Genomic DNA, 19,743 nt, shown 5'->3' on the forward strand with positions numbered 1-19,743 from the left:
TGTGATCCGAGAACTGGAAACATATGCTACTTCCTTTACCTTGTGCAGGATGACTAGCTGAAGTAAGGAGGAAGGAAAATGCCAGTCTTTCCCTTTATCTTCCTAAATATGCCACATGTGTGGCATTCACGTTTCATATTAACGTGAGTTATGTAGCTGGCTATTCTATCTCATCTCCCAGGGCCCCAAAGAAAATATGTATCAAATACACCTTCCAAATAGAAGTAATCCTGTTGGTTTCCTAGAGTTACCAGAGGCGCTCACTGCCCATGACATTGGAGCGCCGGGCAAAGTGGAGGTGCACGTGGGCATACGCCTAATCCAGGGGTGGGCAAACTTTTTGACTCGAGGGCCACAATGGGTTCTTAAACTGGACCGGAGGGCCGGAACAAAAGCATGGATGGAGTGTTTGTGTGAACTAATATAAATTCAAAGTAAACATCATTACATAAAAGGGTATGGTCTTTTTTTTTTTTTTTTTTTTAGTTTTATTCATTTCAAACGCACGGGCCATAGTTTGCCCACGGCTGGCCTAATCGAATATGTGACAGCCATTGCCATCATTTCTCCCTTTGGGTGGCTTATGGTGCCGGTGACGTTTCTCATCCGCACCCCCTGCTTTTCTGCTTCATGGTGCCCGGAGGCCAGTTCACACACAGCTCACGCTCCCATCTTCCCCTCTGTTCCTCTCATCTAGGCTTCACTCCTTTTTTGTTTTTTTTGTTTTTTACATTTCAGACAAATCTGCATGACTTTTTTATATCACCTCCAAAGCCCTATGTGGCAGAAAGACTAGCGGCCTCACAGGCATGTGTTTCTACTGTGAATGCCCCATAATGAACAGGTAGATCCCGCTCTCTGCACAGTTGGGAGTAAATTGAGATTTTGCTTGAGTGTTGTTGTTTTTTTAACTCCCCTAAGTAAGACTTCTTTTAAAGGAAACAGAGGGTTATTCTCTTTCAGTACTCAATAATATCTTAATTTTACCCTGTGCATAAATAGAGTTTATATTTTGGGTATGAATCAAATAAAACAAAGAAGGGATGCTTTTTTATAAAATTATGAAACATGAGATTTTGTCTCCATCTGATGAAAGAGGCACCACATTTGTTACTTGTGACCCGGCATCACTGGGTTGAGAGAACTCGAGTTGGAGAAGTCCCTGAATCCAGCAGGTACCACGATAGGTAGTGAGCTGCCTGTCCCCGGAGAGGGTCAGAGAGAGGCAGGGTGCCCTTGGGTGGCATTGTTGGTCAGATTTCCTCCTAGTGCTCTAATTAGGTTCTACAGAAACTAGATCTAGGACAGTGGTGGCGAACCTATGAACTCATTTTTTTGGTTGATTTTTCTTTGTTAAATGGCATTTAAAGATATAAAATAAATATAAAAATATAAGTCTTTGTTTTACTATGGTTGCAAAGATCAAAAAATTTCTATATGTGACACGGCACCAGAGTTAAGTTAGGGTTTTTCAAAATGCTGACACGCCGAGCGCAAAAGGTTCGCCATCACTGCTTTAGGAGATGTTCCAGGATAGGAGTGGTTTACTGGAACCCGGACAGACTATTTATCACCGCCTGTTGGAGATGGCCAGTGTGTATCAGCAAGTAAGTCTCGAAGGAGTCCTACAGTGAAGAAGCAGAAAGGCTGCCTTTCCCCGGCATTTCCCATGCCTGTTTCGCCATGGAACTCTTTCCCCATGAAATACCCGTGGGCATCACAAAGAACACACTTGGGGGAGCATTGAACCAGGGATCGCCAGCTGGGGCCCGGGGCCCCGGGCTGGCTGACTGCCTCTTTTGTACGGCCCACAGCTACGGATGGGTTTTACATTTTAAAATGGCTTTTAAAAGAATCAGAAGAAGAATATTTTGTGACATGTGAAAATTATTTGAAATTCAATTCAGATTTCAGCGCTCAGAAACAGCGTTTTATTGGGAGGTGGCCATGCTCACTCACATATTTCTGTAGCTGCCTGTGCAAGCAAGGCACTGCAGCAGCAGAACTGAGTAGCATCCACAGAGTCTGAAATATCCACCAGCCGGAAATAGGTACTGTCTGGCCCTGTACAGAAGCTTGCCAACCCCCGAACTAAGTCAGCAAGTTCTGTTCTGTGACTGTCACCGTCCCTCTCTGAGTGGTCAGTGGGCGGCTCCGCAGTTCCTCATGGCACAAGGAAAGGCTAAGTAACATGTACCATCTGCCCCCTTTTCATAGAGACCTCCCTCCATAAGCTCAACTAAATGATGCAGAGAAATGGGGAGACAGAGGCCAGAGCCAGGGAGGGGGCCCCCGGGTTCCACAGCAGGTTCTCAGCTGGCTCAGCATAGATTTCCCCTCCCATGGTCAGTGGAATGTGTGTGGAAATTCTGTAGCAGGCCTCTCCCTAAGTCTCCCCCTCTGCCGCCTGCATCCCCTGGGTTCGGTGTACCCCAGGCCCCACCTGGCAGCCCAGCGTCTAGTCCAGCCGTGGGCAAACTACGGCCCGCGGGCTGGATCCGGCCCGTTTGAAATGAATAAAACTAAAAAAAAAAAAAAAAAAAAAAAGACCGTACCCTTTTATGTAATGATGTTTACTTTGAATTTATATTAGTTCACACAAACACTCCATTCATGCTTTTGTTCCGGCCCTCCGGTCCAGTTTAAGAACCCATTGTGGCCCTCAAGTCAAAAAGTTTGCCCACCCCTGGTAGTCCCTACCATGGCGAGCACCCACTGCAGGCCTGCAGGTGGGGCGTCAGCTGCTCTGGCTGCTGGTCTGCGCTGGCCTGCAGGTCACGTGCTGTGTGCCGGCCTCTCCAGAGCCTTCTGTAAAGAGCAGCTGTTAATTTACTAGCTGGTGCGTTGGCTTCTCTGACCTCCCCTGCAAAAATGAAGGACAGTTTCAATAATCAGTCCTCGACTGTCTGGGGAAAGGAAGAGCCGCTTGTTGCCTCCCTTCTCTGGGGTTTCGGGGGGCGGGGGGAGGGATTGTCCTTCCACCTCACCCCCGTGTCTGTTCGCCCACTTATATCCATGCATCCATCTATCCAGTCCACAGACTTTTGTTGCTGTTCCCCAGCACACAGATTGAATGTAGCGCCCAGTCAAGCAGCTCGGGCCAGCCTTCCCTAGCCAGGCGCCTTGCTCTGTCCCCTCTGGTTCAGCTTCTCTGTTGGGGCTGGGAGTTAAGAGTCCTGCCCCTTTGCTGACCCAGATCCAGCCCCTTTGGAGCTGGGCTCCTGCTCTCTTCTGATCTGTGTCTCTTTCTCATTTGGTTGGGACCACGAGGAGGTCCGGTCAACCACTTAGCATCCCAAGTCTCCAGTTCCTGCCTTGCCTCTCACTCTGGGACATGCGTCCTTGGGATGGTGTGGCCTTGGGGCGTGGAGGGCTGCTATGGGTGGGGCAATAGGGCCGTTTGAACCCAGCTTCTGCAGCTGCCCCAGCTCCACCACTCTCTAGGGCAGTGGTTCTCAACCTTCCTAATGCCGCGACCCTTTAATACAGTTCCTCATGTTGTGGTGACCCCCAACCACAAAATTATTTTCGTTGCTACTTCATAACTGTAATGTTGCTACTGTTATGAATCCTAATGTAAATATCTGTTATGCGGGATGTATTTTCATTGTTACAAATTGAACATAATTAAAGCATAGTGATTAATCACAAAAACAATATGTAATTCTATATGTATTTTCTGTTGGTCTTAGGCAACCCCTGTGAAAGTGTCGTTCGACCCCCAAAGGGGTCGTGACTCACAGGTTGAGAACCGCTGCTCTAGGGCTTTTACCCTGGGCTGGTCGCTGCATATTTTGGTGCCTTGGTTTCCTTGTCTGTTCAATGAGCGCAATAACAGTCCCAGCCTCTTAGTGTTGTTTTGAGGATTTGCTGCATCAATGGATGTAAAATGTCAAGAATAGTGCCTCTTTCATGGTTAGTGCTGAATAAGCATTAGTTATTACTGTTTTTGTTATAGTTGTGTGGGCCCAGTCACCATGTCATGGAGGAAATAGGCTGGTCTGAGGATGCAGGGGTGAGTGGAGCACACATCCTTTCCTGCTACAGAGATGGAACCGCCCCCCAGGCCTCACCAGACTCAGACGTCCCCTCAGATGGCCAGCTGGCTCTGGCATGGCCGCTGGAAAGGGGTCTGAGTATCCCAGGCCCTGCTTTGGGTCTAGCCAGCTGTTGATCTTTGGTCCATGCACACAATTCAGGCCCTGCCGCTTCTGCAGCTGGCTCAAGTCGGCCAGGAAATTCTCACTTGGTATAGCCTTCCCCAGCTGGCAGGGGGCCAGCGGGAGGGCTGGAGTCTCCCTGGGAGCTGTGCATGGTAGGCGGTGTGTCACAGGAAACGCCTTGGCAGGATGACAGATGAGTCTGCGGAAAGAGGGTCAAGTGCGCTCACTGTGGTCCCCGTGTCCTGTCCTCCCTGGGTGTGGGGCGAGGCGGACAAACACAGGACTGGTGTCAGAAGGCTTGTCATAAGACTATGTGGGGAGGTGTCTTCAGCATTCATTTTGGCGGGCAGCAACCTCAGACCCAGCTGATGGATGCAGGGAAGTGTGTTATGTCCCCACAAGATAAGGACACAGATCCTACTGCCCGAGCGAGGCCTCTCTGAGCTGTTCATCATCCCTGCAAACGTTTCTGAGGTACCTGCTTGGTGTCAGATGCTATTCAAGGCATTGGACACATGTTGGTCCTTCCAGTGAAATCTGCATAGTGAAATCATCCAGAGAGTTGACAGCAAAAATGTTAGGCTTGTATTTTGCTACAGTGCTCTTGGGTGGCAAGATATTTGAAGTGGCCTGTCCCTCAGTGCTTGGATGGTGCTGGGAGTCGACTCTTCCAGTCCTGATCTCATCTTCTGGACACGGGTCTGTGCTAATGTGTTTATATGACTAAGGTTAAACCCCTCCCTCCCTCCCTCCCTCCCTCCCTCCCTCCCTCCCTGCCCAGGCAGTAAAAGCTGGCGCCCCCTGGAGGCTCTGTAGGAATTGGAGCCTGCCATCTTTGGCTGGGAGAGTTTTCTCACCTGGCTTCCCCCCCACAGCCTTCAGAGGGTGCAATGGCTTAGCCCCTATTTGCCAGAACTTAGCCTAATGGATTGAGGCTCTCCTCAGGGCCTGCATGTCAGCTGCGAGGAAGTTTGTTTAGCAGGGAGACTCAAAAATAGCCATGACGATGATGACAAAGTCGCCAGCCATTGTCGGCACCGGAGCACGTGCTCAGGAAAGTCACGCTTGGGACCACACGCAAGCTGAGCTTCCCAGTTTAGCTCAGTGGGCTATGTTTAGGAGCAGCACGCTGCCTCGTGCCTGCAGCCCGAACAGCCCCGTCTGGAGCACTGGGAGCCCCATTTGTAGGGTCTCAGACCAGAAAGAGGCTTTTTCCCCTCCCTCCCTCCCTCCCTCCCTCCCTCCCTCCCTTCCTTCCTTCCTTCCTTCCTTTTCCTCCTACCCCCCCCTCCTCCTTCTTCATGAAAACGACTACTTCAGGGGAGTGACAACAACAGAAATCCACCCTTTGCCCTGAAAATTTCATTGCAAAAAATGTTCTCTAGTGTTTACTGGTGAGGAAACTAGGACAGGGCAGTTGCTGCTCTGCCTCTCTTAAGGAATTAGGGCACTCGGAGGCTCAATTAGAGGCGCCCAGCCTCTTAAGCACCAGGCCATCTTTTTGTCCATCCAGTTAGTTTTAGTGCAGACAGTTGGCCTGCGCTGACATGGAAGGTGTGGCAGTGCCGGGAAGCCAGTCCACAAGCCCGCGGGGACACACATCTTTCGCCAGGGCATCGCAGGTTCCCCTGCGCCGTGCGGGCCTGCTCCCTGGGCCAGCAGACCTCCGGGCCTTCCTTGCTTATTGACGGTGGGTTCATCCAGAAAGTGATGGGCTGGGTGCGCTGGCTCCTTGCACCTGGGAAGGATCCAGGACCCAGTGGATTAGTCTGGATGGTTTAATGCTTTCACCTTCCTAGAATGTTCCCAGGCTGCTTTAGCAGAGATGCCGAATTCTGACCTTTCCCCCGTTTCTCTTTTTAGTCTCTTTTTCTTTTCATTTCTTTCTGTGGCTGTTGGTGAAGCGACTGTCCTAAGGGAAACGGGGAACAGCTCATTGAAAAGGAGAGAGGAAAAAAAGACCCTGTTTGCACACCGCCCGTTCTCAAACTCAAGCTTTGCTTACACTAAAAATAGCTTGAAACGGAGGCCGAATCACAAAAAGGCAGAGTTTCACAGGCAGAGGCTGCTGGCCCCCTGGCTGCCAGGGAGCCTTTAGCCTCGGTGCCGACTGGCACAGGAAGGTGTGGGGTTAGGAGTCCCGGCGGGAAGGGTCCAGACACTCTCTGACCTGCTGGGTCTGTCTGGAGTTCATTACATCAGCGGGGCACTCACAGAGCTGGTGCCTGGGCTGATGCCCCAGGGGTGAAAAATCACTTCCTGCAAAGGAAAGCTGCTGTTTTCAGGAGCTGCTTAATCCCACGGGCACCTGCATGGGCTCCCAGGGCAGCTGCCAGGAGCCTATTGCCTCCCTCTGAGCCGTGAGGTGGGCAGCTTGGTGTCTTGGCCACCTTAGATCTCCAGGAAGAAAGCGTAGATCCCCAGAAAGAGGAAAACAACTTGTTCACCTGGGTTCATGCCACGTGTCTCTCTTGGGCTTGGGGATTGGTGACGGCTTCTGAGGTCAACTTGGAATATGAGAATAGAAATGCCAGTCACTGCCATCTGAGGGATGGTGGTCATTAGAAAACTGGATTCTTTAAAAAAAAAAACATTTTTATTGATTTTTTTTTTTTTTAGAGAGAGGAATGGAGAGAGAGAGAGAGAGAGAGAGAGAGAGAGAGAGAGAGAGAGAAGAGAAACATCAGTCCTCGCACACGCACCCCAACTGGGGATAGAACCGGAAACCTGGGTGTGTGCCCTGACCATGAATCGAACCGGAGACCATTTGGTGCATGGGATGATGCTCAACCAACTGAGCCACACCGGCCAGGGCAGAAAACTGGGTTCTAATTGTGGCTCTGCCATAACCTTTCTGGTAACCTTGGACAAGTCAATTCTCTTTCAAGGCCGTGGTGTCTCCATGGATAAAATGAGGGACTAGCAGTAGCCTGCCAGTGTTTCTTTGCAGCCCCAAATGTTTCTATGTTTTCTCATTCCCTGTACTGGGAGGCCTACCGTGCATTTGGCACTGTGCCAGGCATTAGGAAAGCTGCAAAAGGGGAAAGAATAGTCTTTTTTTCTTTTTTTTTCCAGCTGCTGGAGCCCAGGGGTGTCTGTGCCTGGCCTCCCATAGCCTAGCATTCCATTTGGAATACAATCTCAAATTCTCCCTGTGTGATAGGACCCCTGCCGCTCACTCCCCTCCTACTATTTTTTTCCTTCCGGACTCCTTTCCAGGGGGATTACAATCTACAGAGAAGGGAAGCGTCAGGTAGTGGGAGCAGGGCCTGTGACCATGGAGTTGGGTGGGAGGAAGGATGACTTGGGAGGAGGGGCCAGGTCCTCCTGGGAGGAGCTGGTTTCTTCTAAACCATGTCAGTCTTGAATTCCCCTCCTTGAGCCACCTCCAAACAGTTGAGGGTCGTTGAAGAAGCCATGTTGGTAACCCCACTAGCACCAACATAACCTTCGGAGCCCCCTTTGTGATTGAGTGGCCTGGGGAGCCCTGGGGGAGATATGCTCGTCCTTGGCTGTTTGCATTGCTGTCAGGATGGCGGCTGAAGCAAGTTGTCTCGTCCCTAAAAGTCCAGGCTCTTCCAGAGGCAGAAGCGGCTTCTTGTCTGTGTATCTGTAAACATTTCATAAGAGGCACATTTCTTTAAAATCATGACAGGCAGAGGCACCCCGGAGGGGCTGAGGGAAGGGAACACATCTGTGATGGGAGCTGGGTTTTATTTCTGGAGTGAGGTACCCAGGGGGCCGGTGGGAGCTGCCAGGAGAACCCCTGAATTTATAGTGAGAGTGTGAACACTGCGGGTGATGAGTGGGTTTGGCGCTGCTTAAGTTCCCCAAGTCACGTTTCATTTTAGGTGAACTTCTTAGATGAACTTAAAAAGCAGCCACAACAGCCCTGGAAGGTGTGGCTCAATTGGTTGGGCCTCGTCCTGTCCCATACATCAGAAGGTTGAGGGCTTGATCCTGGGTAGGGGGCGTGCAGGAGGCAGTGGATCAATCTCTCATGTTGATCTCTCTCTCCCTCTCCCTCTAAAAATAAATAAAAATGTTAAAAAAAACCCAACTTCAACAAACCCTCAATTGGCTGACTATTTCAAGTATTTTCGATTTAATTACCATGACTTAAGCTAAGACTGTCCATATCCTGGGATGCTAAATTACAAAACATCACTGTTCCTCTGACCTGTGCCCACTTTGCAAACCAATGAGGTCATCTGGCTGTTTTCCCCCCAAACTTCCAGCACCGAAGCAGGTTTCCATAGCACCCTGGCCTGGAGGAGGCTGCTGTGTTGTGGGACCAGAGTCACCTCCAGCACGCAAACCAGAGGCGATTCTGCAAGCCACCCGCCCAGCCTTCCAGTGGCAGTGGAGAAATCTCCAGAGAGGGAACAAATAAGTAACCAGATTCCCTTTCATTTCACTCTCCCTCAGACACAGCCTTTGGTGCTAATTATTTCTGCTGTAGATTTTATCAGACCTTGATTCCCCATCTTTCTGCCATAGGTGGTATATTTCAGAGGTGCAAAATGACATGAAAAACCATCCGCCTTCCTGAAAGATAATTTTGTGTACATTAAACAGACACATTAAGCCATTTACAAGTGAGCTGTTTGTTCTCAGGGATCTGGAGAAAATCTGAAATTCTAATTCTGGGCTCTTTAATAATTTTCAAAAGAACGGAGGGTAATAATCGAATGCCTTTGAACTTCCCCAGGCTATCTTCTATTCCTTGTTCTTAAAACATTTGAAAAGGAATAGAATTCTCTCCCTTGATGAATTCCTTAGGAGGGTAGAGGGGGCATTGGGCCCAGTAGGGGCTTTTTAACAGGATGAGGGAACATAAGGTAAAGAGGCTCAAGGAAGAAGTCCAAGGTCACTTTTGCAGCTGGAGACTCATATAGTTGAGTGAAGGGCCTTCAAACCGTTATTTTTTTCCTTCATAGCTTGGCTGCTAAGATTTGGCAAAAAGGCAAGGAGAAAAGAGAAGTAGAGTGTTGTTAAGGGTATTTTTTAAAAATTTATCTTTATTGTTGAGAGTATTACAGATGTCCCCTATTTTTCCCTCATTGGTCCCCTCCACCCAGTTCCCACCCCACCTCAGGTCTTCGCTACACTATTGTCTGTGTCCATAGATTGTGCACATATGCATGTCAGTTCTTTGGTTAATCTCTGCCCTCCCCACCCTGTATTTGTAATGAGAATACATGTGACATGTAGCATGTTATAGCTTTGGTGTCCAAGGATCAGCAGGAATCTAGTCCAGGGATGGTGAGCAAGTCGCATCTCCTGGGCCCATTCTGATGAATCAATCGGTGGTGGTTACCCAGAGTGCTTTGCTGAAGATTCAAGGCTCAGCAACAAAGAGTAACTGGGACTCTGCTCTGCAGGATGCTGTGCCTGTTAGTGATTTCTGCCAAGAGCGATGGATTGGAGGGTGGCAGGACCAGTGTTATTTATGCCTTATTGTGCCTTTCCCCCTCTGTTCTAGATCACTTTCCCTAAAGCTTACTTCATGTGTGATTAAAGCCAGGCGCTTGTCCAAGGGTACCCAGTCGGTCCCAAGCAGCACGTGGACAAGAACCCATGTTTCCTGACTCTGTCTAGTATTTGATACTCCAGCACCATAGGGTAGATCTCAGAGGAGCAGGGAGTTGTCAGCTTCCGGTATGAGCCTTTCTTTTCTTTCCTTTTTCTTTTTTTTTCCCATGCTGTAGCCTGGCTTCAGATTTTTCCTTCTGGAGATTTTCTTCAGTGTTTGGAGAAGCCGAGGGGGTGGCGTTCAGGTCTGCAGAGATTCTAGACAAACAGAAACACAAGCACCATTTTCCCCTTTGTTAGGGCCACTCTGACACTTCTGCTAGCACAGAGCACACACTGATCACCGCCCTCCCACTGCAGTATGCCTTCCCCTCAGCCCACTCCCCTGTCGCTGCAAAAAGCTTTCAGTGGGGGTTGATGTGTCATCACTCCCTCTCTTGCTTCAGAAGCCTCACCTTCTATTTCTTCCTGTTTTTCTCCCTTAATGTCTTCTCTCTTCAGGTATTCACGCTCACATCTTAATGGGTGTGCTTACAAAGATAAAAATACATTTTGCCTCTGACCAGAAGCATTTCTGCCCTGACTTGAATTTAAAAGTCCGCAAGAGTTGCAGGGTTGGAGCCGGGTAGCGTCCTCAGCCTCATCCTGGGAGCCATAAAAGTTGGGAAGATTTTATTGCCTCCATCAAGATGAAAATGGGATTCTAAGGCTTTAAATATGATCGATAAGGAAAACTTTACTTTTGTCAAAGCGAAGTTGATTTTTCCAATTTTATGTGTTTACCTATTGTGTCCACACCCTAGCATCTATTTCATTCTGATGTCAGACAGAGCCTTCTCAGGAATTTATGCAAAACGAGCTGGAGAGAGGATTTGAAACAATCGGTAAGGCCTGGAAGAAGGCCAACGAATTGTGTTCTTGGGCCATAACTTACTCCCCAACTCCTCATCCATTCCTTGAGCCCCGATTCCCGCCCCCCCCCCCCCCCCCGTCCGCCTCCAGTGCAATGGGAATTGCAGTAGAAAGCGCCATTGGCGGTGAGACCCAGGCTGGGTGGATTGTGGGCCTGTGACTCATGGGCCAGTATCACAGACAGGACTGAGGTTTGTGTTCAGGCTATCTTTCATGTTTGAGGTGGCCTGATTCTTTGTTCTTTATCCAGATCGAATTTGCCATCTTGGCTTCAGTAACCAGCCGCACCAAACAGGGAAGGCTCAGCTGCATTGCCATGCACTGCTCTAGGGAGCCCCTTGCACCCTTCACCTTCTCCGGAAACCTGTGCTAAAGGGCCCGTGAGCCACTGGTGGCCAAGAAAGAGCCCAGGGAGAGCTTCTGGAACTCGTGTCTGATTTGAATGATTTGGTGGGAAACTGATACCGATCTTCCCCCAAACCCCTTATGCTCCTGCCTCATTGTGCTGGTTTAGGTCTTGTGACCTCTTCCTTCATCTGCTGTACCAGATGCTGTATCACTCCCCTTTGTCCCATCTTGTCCCTTCCGTCAGCCTTGCATACCACTGCCAGGTGGATTCCTCCCCAAACCAGCTTAAGTTCTTCCATGGCTCAGGGACCTTAAGTAGCTTCCCATGGCCTAGAGCAGTGATGGTGAACCTATGACACACGAACTCATTTTTTTGGTTGATTTTTCTTTGTTAAATGGCATTTAAATATATAAAATAAATATAAAAATATAAGTCTTTGTTTTACTATGGTTGCAAATATCAAAAAATTTCTATGTGTGACACGGCACCAGAGTTAAGTTAGGGATTTTCAAAATGCTGACACGCGGAGCTCAAAAGGCTTGCCATCACTGGCCTACAGGCAGACTCCTCGTGCAGGGGTCAGGCTCATTCTCACTTGGCCCCACCCTCCTTCCAGGGGGCCTTCCCTCTCTTCTCTTCCATACACTGCATGCATTCAAATTCTACTCAACCAGAAGCTGCAGCACGGGGTTGTCTCCTCCTCCGTAAGTCACACTCCTATACACTGCTCATGTGCACTTGGGCAGGGGACCTATGTGACCTATTAAAGGTGGTGTTCAGTGGTCAGAGCACTGGATGTAGAGCCAGCCTGGCTAAGTTTAACTTTGCCTTGCCATGGACTAGTGTGACCTTGGGACAGTGTCCGGGACAATCATAGTACCTTCCTTGTAGGGTGATGATGAGGATTCAATGAGCTAATATTTATAAAGTGCTTAGAACAGTAGCTGGCACAGACTAAATATTATATAAGCTGTTTGTTTAACAAATACAGTAAACTGTAACTTCCTTGAGAATAGGAATCATGTATTTTTACGTTATAATCTCCTTATCTTGTACTGGGCTAAAACAGTCCTGAACCAGATTGCTAGGAGAATGGAATTTAAAAAGAGAAATTCGGAGAGGGAGAGGGAGGATGGGAATACATGTGAAAGCACTTTGTCATTTCTTCATTCAACTGATATTGTTGAGTATCCGGAAGGACCAGACTCTCTGCTCAGCAGTTGTTAGTGAGCAAAATGGAATGAGATATGGTTTTGATGTTCAAGGAACTCACAGTCTAGGGGAAAAGACAGAGATATAAGTCAATATCTAAATATGTTGACTATAACTGTGTGGAAGACAAGTGACAAACATTATTCTGTTCTCACCCCATGTTACAGATAAGAAAACCAACGCTCAGAGATTTTTTAATAACCTAGGTAAGGCCATACATCCCATAAGCATCAGAGTTGGAATTTTAACTGCTTCTTGTGACTGGATGGCCCAGTGCTTTCCACTGTACATGGTGCTTCTCATTCATGAACGAGTGAAGGCATGAATGAATGGGTGAAAGAGTGAATTGGAAGGTCCCAAAGACATGTGGCTCCAGGGAGAGATCAAACCAGGGATCTGCTGTAGAGGAAGCAGCAGTTCTGAGTCAGGTTGGGCAGGTGGTAAGCCCCCGAAGCCATAGCCATTTGTCCACTCAAGCATTTACTGTAGTGGACAGTTGGGGCAGTTTTTTTGCTTCCCTCTTTTGGGGCCACCTCACCCCTATTGTCATACCTCAATGCGTCCCCGCCTCCCAGCCATTTCTCTCAGAGGCAAAGGTGGTTTTGTTTTCTTCTCATCTAGTGGATGTGATGACAGGTGGGAAAGGGATGTAACCATTTCCTCTTTGATCTACCTTTTTCATAATGGGCCCATTTGGAAGCATTTTCCATAGGTGCCGGGCCAATGCCTTTCCACTGGGCTTCATCACCACCCAGTGATCAAGGCAGCAGGGAAAAGTCTGGAGTGAGGCTGGTTGGTCTCCATAGCAACCACAGCTTGCCTCAACCCTGCACACACACTTCTCTCTATCCACGTAGGCGTGTGCTTATTTATTATTGGCTCAATCTGGAAGTGCCTGAGCGGCTGGCTACGTAGGTACCGTCTCTGCCTCCACTGCTGAGGTCACTCTTTCCTTTTGGAGATGGACCTGCAGGTGGGTGGCCAGAGGCACAAGATTTGCCCCTCCAGGAAAAGCTCTCCTGAGCGGCAGATACCACGGAGGGCCCTGCAGTGAGTCACGCACTGCCCTGGGGAGCTGACGGTGACGCGCGATCCTTTCACAAACAGATGGCTTGTTGCTCTCTCCTGGGGATCCCCCTGGGCTGGCTGAGGGTGCATGGGCCTGAGAAGCTCCAGACATGGGCTGTCCCAACAGGAGCCCTAATCCCCTGTGGCTATTGAGCATTTGAAATATGGCCCGTCCAAACTGAGATGTGCTGAAAGTGTCAAATTTAGTATAAAAATTTAGTACAAAGGCTCCAAAATATTAATACTTATTAACAATTTTCATATTTATCACCAGACTCTCTGCTCAGCAGTTGTTAATGAGCAAAATGGAATGAGATATGGTTTTGATGTTCAAGGAACTCACAGTCTAGGAGAAAAGACAGATATAAGTCAATATCTAAACATGTTGACTATAATTGTATGGAAGACAAGTGATAAACATTCTGTTCTCACCCCATGTTACAGATGACAAAACCAGAAATGATAATATTTTAGACAATCTATCCAGAACCTAATCTAGGTTAAGTAAATTATCATATAAAAATTTACCTGTTTCTTTTACCTGTTTCTTTTTGCTTTTTTAAATTGTATCTCCAAGATGGATAGTGTTGATGGTTGTACAATAATGTGAATGTATTTAATGCTATTGAACTGTTACTCAAAAATGGTTAAATGATCACCTTGGCCAGTGGTTGAGAGTTGTCCCATGCACAGAAAGGTTGGTGGTTCGATTCCTGGTCAGGGCACGTACCCACTTGTGGGTTTGATTCCAACTCTGGGTGCATACCGGAGGCAATGGGTCAATGTTTCTCTCTCACATCTCTCTCTCTCTCTCTCTCTCTCTCTCTCTCTCTCTCAAATCAATAAAAACCTATTTTTTCAAAAGGTTAAATGATCAATCTTACATTCTGTATATTTTACCACAATTAAAAGAAAGTGAAAAGAAATAAAAAGTCTGATGGGAAAGGAACTGTCTCTTCCAGGCCCCTTTCTTAGGAATCTGGACTACTTTCCCAGAAGCCCTCAGGACACATTTCTGGCTCAGACTAACCAGATCGACCCAGGAGTGAGGCCAGGGCCTGAACAAAAAAAAGCCTCTTTGTACCATTAGTGGTTAAACACAGGGTCTGGGGTATTCCCCCCATTCACACACTCTGTAACCTTGGACAAGCTGCTGTACTGGGTCTCCCTTGCCGCCCCTGTAAGACGGGAATCATCGGAACACCTACTCCCTAGCATTGCGAGTTGAGTTAATTCACGTAGCGCACTTAGAACTGTGTTTGGCACCTAGAGAGTCACCTTCAGGGACTGTGTGGGGACCAGTAGCTGTTCTCCGAGTCTCCAGGCCCTCCCCAGCCTGCACACCCCAGCTCCTCCGGCAGGCAGAGTGCTGATGCCAAGACCCAGGGGCATCACCCAAGGGGAGCTTTTAATCAGATGTGGGGGTGAGTGCGTGACAGATCACCTTCCTTTTCTGGATGGTCCCAAGGTGGCTTTCCTAGATGAAGGGCCTCCTCCTGAGCATTGTATCCGCTTCCTGGGAAGGGAAGAGGGAGAAAGGATCCACCCAGAGGAAACCCTTTGCTGGGGGCCAGGGCATCATGGCAGGTCTGAGTGAATTGAACTGTGGCCTGCTGTGCTTCACGTGTATGGCTCCGGATAAGCGGGAGCTTGAAGCCGGGTCACCGAGCATCCTTGCTTTCAGAGCTCCATGTTATGACCTTTCTAGTGGTTCATGCCTATCAGAAGGGTTTGCTGAGGTGTCTGAGGGGAGGAAGGACCTGGGTTTAAAGTTTTCAAGTCAACCACTAAAATAAAACAAGTGAATATGTTATTGTCCTCACAGTTATTAGTTATTTGAGGCCAAGGGCAGACAGGGAGGATTTCCATGGGATGTGGGATATTCTTTATGAACCTTAGATCTTGGCAAATACTAGTCACAGCTCAAAGTGCTACTGATTGCGCCCTAGCCAGTTTGGCTCAGTGGATAGAGCGTTGGCCTGCGAACTAAAGGGTTCTGGGTTCCATTCCTGTTAAGGGCACGCACTTTGGTTGCAGGCTCCTCCCCGGCCCAGGCCCTGGTCGGGGCGAGTGCAGGATGCAACCAATCGATGTGTTTCTCTCACATCGATGTTTCTCTCTGTCTTTCCCTCTCGCTTTCACTCTCTCTAAAAATCAATGGGAAAATATCCTTTGGTGGGGAAAAAAAAACGTTTGCTACCCATTGGTTAGAGAAAGAGAATGTCAGGGCCAGGAGGTACTATAGAGGGTCCTGCAGAGAAGAAACTGAAGCTCGGAGGGATGTACACATGTTTACACAGCAAATTAGTGTCAAGCATCCCATTTTCTGGAGTTTTCCTTATATTTCCTCTAACTTTAAGTTTTGATAAATTTTCCCTATTTTAAATAACTTCTATTTCCTGTCCATCTCTTTAATTTCTTTGTAACACTTTATATAGCACATCATTTGCTTACTTATCATTTATCATCCCTTGCTCCCACTAGAATCCATACTAAGCCCATAAAAGTAGGGATTTTTGTCTGTTTGGGTCACTGCTGTATCATTTGCATCTAGTACCTGGAATATATGAATGAAAGAATCTGCTGAATGAATGGATGACAGCATAGTGGGTCTAATTCGGAGTTCCTTGGAAAGAAATAGGAAAGCCATTTCCACCCTAAATGGGACTCTAAGATCAGAAAGGCATACAGTTGCCCAGGACTAAGCTATAAAAATTTGCTTTCTATGAGATAATAAGTTTTGGGACATTTTGTTTTTTCTTTTTAAGTAGAAAAGTCATTTCACATCATGATGCCCACTACGCCACTTGTAAACAGCAGACAGGGTGGCTATTCAGGCCTCGTTTCTTCAAAGTGGAAGGCATCTTTCTTACTAAGTACCATTTGGGTTCCACTAGGTTAAGGGGAGGGCAGCGGGTGTGCCAGCGCCAAGCTGTGAAGGCCACATGATCCTTTATTGAGCATTCCTCTGAGCACTACTGTGTGCTTGGATCTCAGCTGGATGTGGACCTGCGGCTTGTGTGTGGGTGCATCTAAGGGCATACGTGTTCATGACTAGGATACTGAGGGACAGGATGAACATTTTCCGCCGGGTTCCTGAAATGTGCCTTCACTCTTCCCTGAGGGAGGCTGAGCAGGAAACTAATGCAGAGTCTTTTCAAAGGAGCGTTGCCAGGGACTCCGGATGAAAGGGCTCCTTGGTGAGGAAAGTGCAGGAAGGAAACCAGAATGCTGCTGTGATTGAACCATGGCTGGAGGAAGACCTGAAACAAGGGAAATGCTTCTCAAAATTCGAGTCCAGCCCGGCCGAGGAAAGGCTGAGCCCGGCTGTTGTGGCTCAGTGGTTGCGCGTTGCCCTATGAACCAGGAGATCATGATTCGATTCCTGGTCAAGGCACATGCCCAGGTTGCGGGCTCCATCCCCGGTGTGAGGTGTGCAGGAGGCAACCGGTCAATGATTCGCTCTCATCATTGATGTTTCTATCGCTCTCTCTCCCTCTCTATTCCTTTCTGAAATCAATAAAAATATATTTTAAAAAAATCGAGTCCAGGCTGGGACTCCTGCAGGAGACTCCCGGGGACCCACCAAGTGGAGTTGGAGGGCTCAGTGCGGAAGCCCAGAGGCAGGAGGGAGATGCAGTGTGTGTCTTTGGTAGAAACTGAAGAACGTCCTTGCGATGGCTATGAGAGGAGGATGCCAACTATGACCCCTTCAACCTGATAAAGGAAGCACTTGTAGATAATGAGATAAAAATTTCCCCAATGTTTGTGTTTAATCTATATACACACACTGATTTTTCTCCCTTTGAGGTGAACTGTAACCCCAGCTACTAACAAATGCTAATATTTATTAAGGTTTTACTAAATGGCGCAGATGATGCCTAGTGCTTCCCCTATGTTATCTGTTTAATCTTCGCATCCCTGTGATGAGGTGGGTATCATGTTCATCTCCATCCTATGGATCTGCAGGTGAGAAAACTGTGGCCTGGGCAGGTGAGGAGCTTGCCTTAGACAGTGGCAGCCCTGATGGAAATGCTGGCCCATGCAGACATGAAATGTTTGTACTGAGAAATAATGTAGCTTGGCACTATGAGACTGGATGAGGACCCGCTGCCCCAGGAGCTGGATGTGGTCTTGATGTGATTTCATCTCATTCAGGAAGCAGTTAGCAAAAGGTTACATACTCTTCAACTCCTGTCATTGTCAATCTATAGCTTTCAAAGCTTTTAGTGATTAGCTTCCCAAATTAGAGGTCGCTTTATGAAAGTTGCTCTGCATTTCTTGTTTTATTGTTGTTGTTTGGTTGGTTGATGGTTTCCTCTTCCCTGTGTCTGATTTGCTTCTGCATTCCAGAGGCCTTTCTCAATCACTCCTCTGTGTCTTTTCTATCATTCATGTTTCTCCTCCTAAATAGTTATCTAATTGTTTTATTTTCTTTACTTTCCCCTCTCTCTACCTCTTAATAACCCTTAAATGCCCATGAAAAAGAATTCAAGGTTGTTCTTATTGCCTGTTGAGTAGAAGAGTTTTATGCTTTAAAATTTTTTTGATGATTTTAATTCTCTCTTTAAAATGTAATGGCATGAAGTTGCTTTCTTACTTAATTAGTAACAGAAAATGTTTCCAATCCCCTATTGTACAGTGACCCCTGATGGGCGTGGGGCTAATGCTTACAATTCTCTGTTGACCAGTTGTGTCCCGAAGTTCCTACTTGGTCTTTTGTCTTTCTTGGTTATTAATAACTCAGTTGAAAATCTAAACACTTAAACAGACACCATTTTCTATAGTGTCAAGGGAATGCCTTGTTATTCCTCAAACATCAAATGAAACAATGCTCGCAAACCGAGAACTTGTGAATAGAAACCAGACAATTACCCAGGGTGTTATCAGCATCTCATCCTGGTGTTCGCAGTTGAACAATGGAAACCAGTGTATGTGGAGGGGCCATGGAGTGAAGCTTTCAACTGGTAGCAGAGGATGGGGCGAAGAGCTGTCATTTATAGCGCTACACAGATCGTCCTCCAGCGAATACTAATTCTGCGTGGAAATCACTTCCTTACCTTCTTCCTGCCAAGTGATCACCCGAGATTAGTTGGTTTAGAAAGATAGTAGTGTTTTATATTTGCATACACTGCTTTTCACTTGTCAAGGTGCTGTCTCCTACGCTATCTCATTTGACACCTGAACATCGTAGATGTCCTGAAAGTAATGAGACCTGGAGCTAGGATCACTCTTTTCAGTGTGGGAGCGGGGGATCAGAGAGCTTATGTCACTCGTCTTCTGATGTACATCAAGTCGGCTATGGCAGTGGACCTAATCCAGCTCTCCAGGCTCCTCGGCCAGGGTTGCTCCTGAGTGCATGTGGCGGGAGGAGGCTCACACTCCCCACTGCGCTGAAGCTGGAGAATGTGGAACTGGGCCGACTCAGTGCACCCGCTTAGCAGAGACAGATTCTCCTTCCTCTCCCTGAAGAGTCAAGACAAAAGCAAATGGCTTCAACTTTTCCTCGCTAAGCCTTTTCCCCAAACCTCAGGCACTTGTGAGAAGGGTGGGCGATGAGGAGGCGCAAACATACCTGATCTACAGAAAAGCACCGTTCTTACCAAGGTGCTGGGTTCCTGTGAAACCCTTTCACCTAGCCGGGGGGCAAAACATCTTATTTTCACGGCCCATTGGCTCCAGGGCACCCTGGGGCCGGGGCTGAGATGACCACTGCTGCTTCAGGTGGGTGAAGACTGAGCACTGGCAGAGCTATGACCCATTTGCTCAGATTTTAAGCACTTTAAATGCTGGGCACTTTTTGACTCAGTAGAGAAATAAAGCCCCTCTGCCTTGCTATCCCTGAAATTAGCAGCTCATCTCCAGCTCCAGGCACTGGGAAGGGCAGATGCTCACTTAAAGAAGTATCACATGCCCCAGCGGCTCTCACAACATCATGTGCCCCAGTGGCTCTCACAGTTATTGAGGACTCACTATGAGCCAGGCACTGAATGGAGCACTTGGTGGGATGTGGCTCGTTTCACCCTCACACCCAGAACAGGAGGTAGGCACTGTTGTAATCTCTGTGTTGCCCAAGGGACTCGGGCTCAGGGCTTGAGTGACGTGCTGAGGGCTGCACAGCCACCACGTGTCTGATGTTTGGCCCCTGCTCCCCAGGATCTCCAGGGAGATCTGAGACCGTGGCTTCCACACCCTTAAAGGCCCACGGTTCTCTGTAAAATGACTAAAACGTAGCCGCTTTGGTTATGTGGTTGGGGGGAGGCTGGAGCTTCACCCTCGCCCCCACGGGCCTTGCAGGAGTTCTGTGGAATGCCAGGGGTGTCCCATAGAGCAGTGTGCCCATGATCTGATGCCAGCCTTCTCTGAAAGCCCTTTGTTGTTGGTGGTGGTGTTGTTGTGTGTGTTGTTAATCCTCCCCCGAGGATATTTTTCCATTGATTTTTAGGGAGAGTAGAAAAGAGAGGGAAAGACAGAGAACCATCGATGTGAGAAAAACACATAGAT

At 48.0% G+C, this 19,743-nt stretch overlaps 1 protein-coding gene across 23 annotated transcripts in view; it reads left to right on the plus strand.

Annotated features, from left to right (window-relative positions):
• KCNMA1 (potassium calcium-activated channel subfamily M alpha 1) overlaps positions 1-19,743 on the plus strand; it is a 704,741-nt gene that overhangs the window by 209,148 nt on the left and 475,850 nt on the right. The window lies entirely within an intron of this gene.

Source organism: Myotis daubentonii, chromosome 13, assembly GCF_963259705.1.
Source record: "Myotis daubentonii chromosome 13, mMyoDau2.1, whole genome shotgun sequence".
NCBI lineage: Eukaryota > Metazoa > Chordata > Mammalia > Chiroptera > Vespertilionidae > Myotis > Myotis daubentonii.